This window comes from Aptenodytes forsteri, unplaced genomic scaffold (genome assembly GCF_000699145.1).
Source record: "Aptenodytes forsteri isolate BGI_AS27 unplaced genomic scaffold, ASM69914v1 Scaffold155, whole genome shotgun sequence".
NCBI lineage: Eukaryota > Metazoa > Chordata > Aves > Sphenisciformes > Spheniscidae > Aptenodytes > Aptenodytes forsteri.
The window spans coordinates 3,690,442-3,693,895 of record NW_008794446.1 but is presented as its reverse complement, the minus strand read 5'-3'; positions in this window follow the sequence as shown (position 1 = coordinate 3,693,895).

The following is a 3,454-nucleotide window of genomic DNA, read 5'->3' as shown; positions in this document are numbered from 1 at the left end:
ATGGCAATTATGGTACCATCAACCTCGAGTTGCAGGCAGGAACCTACAAGTCTCCCTTCCAAGTATAGCTGCTACAAGGGGTAAAGGTTGACATTTTAATGGCAACCACTGCATATTTTACACAAATTAGGCTACTGAGCACATTAATACATGCAGTCAGCGAATTAGCTAGCTAACTGATCCATTTGGGTGAAATGGGAAAGACTGCAGGGAAGAAGGACCAGTTTCTCCTGACATGCAAAGAGAAGAACATGACACTTTCTGATCCATTACAGACTCACAATTAGAAGAAAATATTATAATTAATTACCCATAGGTGTTTTCTTAGCAACAACAAAAACACCAAAGGGAAAAGTCCACAGTTCTCAAAAAATGAACGCAGAAACCACACGAAACCTTTCTGCTACACACTGGTGAAGGAAGGATGGTGTTCTTCACTGATGCCCAGAAAACTGGAACTACATTGGGGAAAAAAAAAAAAATCAGGATTTTCTCCTCCTCCAGCCAATGGAAGGGACCGCTTCTGCAGGACAGTGATTGCACATCTTTAGTGGCACTTCAACCCAGCATTTCAGTAAATGATCAAATTGCTGTGCCATAGCAGCAGGACTGTGGTCTACAATACCCTTCCTCCCTTTGTGTTGTGGCTCTCAGAGCAGGGGGAACAGCTTGCCGGGCTGCTGTGCTTCGCTTACAGCTCTGCGGCTGCAAAGTCTGCAGGTAGAGAGGGCCCATGGGGCTCTGCAGCCTTCGGTAATTAGGTGTGCATTAAGAAAATGGTTTTAAAGAATTTTTAACAAAAGAAATCTAGGCCAAAATGTCTTCCTTGGTTGCAGTTTAATTCAGCGTCGCCTGGTCAAAAATGAGATAATTCATATTCTTAAGGAAAAACTGGAACTGACAAATTCATTACTTAATCAGGCTAATCTAGTAAATTAAGAGGTAATTCTGAAGAGATAATGAAAACTCTCTAGTGGCATATTAATTATGACTTTCTTTTCAGCTATTAAGAAAGGGGGATTATGGATGGGGCCAAGAATAAAGAGAGATCTATTTTCAGGGTCAGTGGATTTATCTTTTCAGGGATCTAACAGCAAAGAATAAATTGATTTCTCTCTATGCAGGTGATTTGAGAAGCCTTGGACCAGAGATGTCTTTCTTTTTACTACATTGCATAATTAAACTTGTTATATGTCAAAGTTCAGTATCTACTCAAACAAATACATGCAAATCCATGGGTTTGATGAAAAATCTCAGTGCTAAAAGTTTAACTTCCTAATTGTAATGTCATTCATTAAATTTGCTACCTATGTATTTTGTTTCTCCTGCCCAGAGCTGGTATAAAAATATATTGATTTGGGGGATATCCTGGAACATTGTGGTACCATAGATTTGACTATGTGGCAATTGCACATAAAATAACAATACCAGGCTCCATTTCACATGAAGGGAAATAAATAGTGAATTACCAAGGTTTCTATTCAGGTGATTTCTCTGCCTGGAGTGCAATATGTCTGTACTTCAGAATGAGCAGCTGGACATAATCTAGATCCTATCTTCTTTATCTGCTTGTTGCCCAAAGAGGACAAACACGGTAAGATTTGGACAGTTCTTTGATGTAACGCTGTTAATCTTTCTTTTTTTCTTTTTTTTTTAATGTTTCCAAAGTCCCATTTCCCTGAACATAACAGAAACAAATAAGAGGAGGCAAGTTTGAGTTTTGAACAAATTTCCTTGCATGCTGTTATATCAGAGCAATGAACAGAACCAGGTGATTAATGCAGGTTAAAACTTTTTTATTCTCCTGGAGCAGTTTCCCTGATCTGTTTTACCACACAGATGTACAACATTTGCACTGCACGAGAGAAGGGGATTGTAGGAAGAAGGAAGAAATGAGTGGCCTGGAGGGGCTGGAAGTGTATGAAAGGGGGCAAAGAAGGGGGCTGTTTTATTTGAAGACAGTGAAGGTTCATGAAGGTTTATGGTGTTCATGAATCACTAGCTTTCATTTCAGGATGCCAAAAACTTTTGCTGCCAGTAAGGTGGAGGACACACTCTTTGGGAAGATGAAGTCCAAAAGGGAAAGTACCACATGCCTGTAACCCTTTTGTCAGTTTATAATCTCTGTAAACATAAAAAATCCATCTGCTAGAAAGACTGGTAACGCTGTTAATCTTTCTTTTTTTCTTTTTTTTTTAATGTTTCCAAAGTCCCATTTCCCTGAACATAACAGAAACAAATAAGAGGAGGCAAGTTTGAGTTTTGAACAAATTTCCTTGCATGCTGTTATATCAGAGCAATGAACAGAACCAGGTGATTAATGCAGGTTAAAACTTTTTTCTTCTCCTGGAGCAGTTTCCCTGATCTGTTTTACCACACAGATGTACAACATTTGAACTGCAGAGAAGGGGGCTGTTTTATTTGAAGACAGTGAAGGTTCATGAGTTTATGGTGTGTTCATGAATCACTAGCTTTCATTTCAGGATGCCAAAAACTTTTGCTGCCAGTAAGGTGGAGGACACACTCTTTGGGAAGATGAAGTCCAAAAGGGAAAGTACCACATGCCTGTAACCCTTTTGTCAGTTTATAATCTCTGTAAACATAAAAAATCCATCTGCTAGAAAGACTGAATACTAGTCTTTAGTTTTGCAGCTATCTCCTGCATCAAGAATGGTTCCATGAACCAGCTGTTAAATAGCAACTATTAACTTGTAAATGAGAGTCAGATAAAATACCTGCTTTTATCAACATAGATAAAATAGCACTTTTTCTGCCTTTCAGCAAAAATAATCAGAGCGCCCTGGTGGGATCTCATATTACTCAGACTCCTTATTTGTAGCTTTTACACTCCAGCACAGTTGCTGTTAATGTATGAAGTATGAAATTAAAACTAATCAATTGTCATAACAAATGAAAAAGTACACTATGCAGTGTATTATCCTCTGGTCTTTATTGTATTTCTTCATTCACCTGCTAATTCCCAAAATCCAGCCATTTACAATGAAACTTCCAGTCATTAGTGGGATTTAGCAGACTTCCACTGTAAAACAGTATTCACATTTCTCATGAGAGTTGATATGTAGAGTGTTGAAGGGCACCAGGTACAAAGGCTGTCAGTCCACAACTATATTTGATTTCCATACACTTATCCAAACTCACCTCCTGTGCTGGGAAATTAACACATGAAGTGAGAATTTTTTGAATTGTTGCTTCTTTTTTATATAATCATGCTCATCAAGACTCACTTTAGTGCAGAGGTTTATGTGGGAAAACTAGGATGTGGCTGCATGACTAATTTTTAAAGCCTGTGCACAGCTTCTCAGGAATGCAGCTGGATGTAACTCCTTAGTGGCTTGCTTGTGATGACTGAATTGAAATATATTGTAATGTTTCTCTGCTCCGGAAACATGAGCTCATTAGAAGTTCAGACTAGAGCTGAAGTGTTAAGTGATTT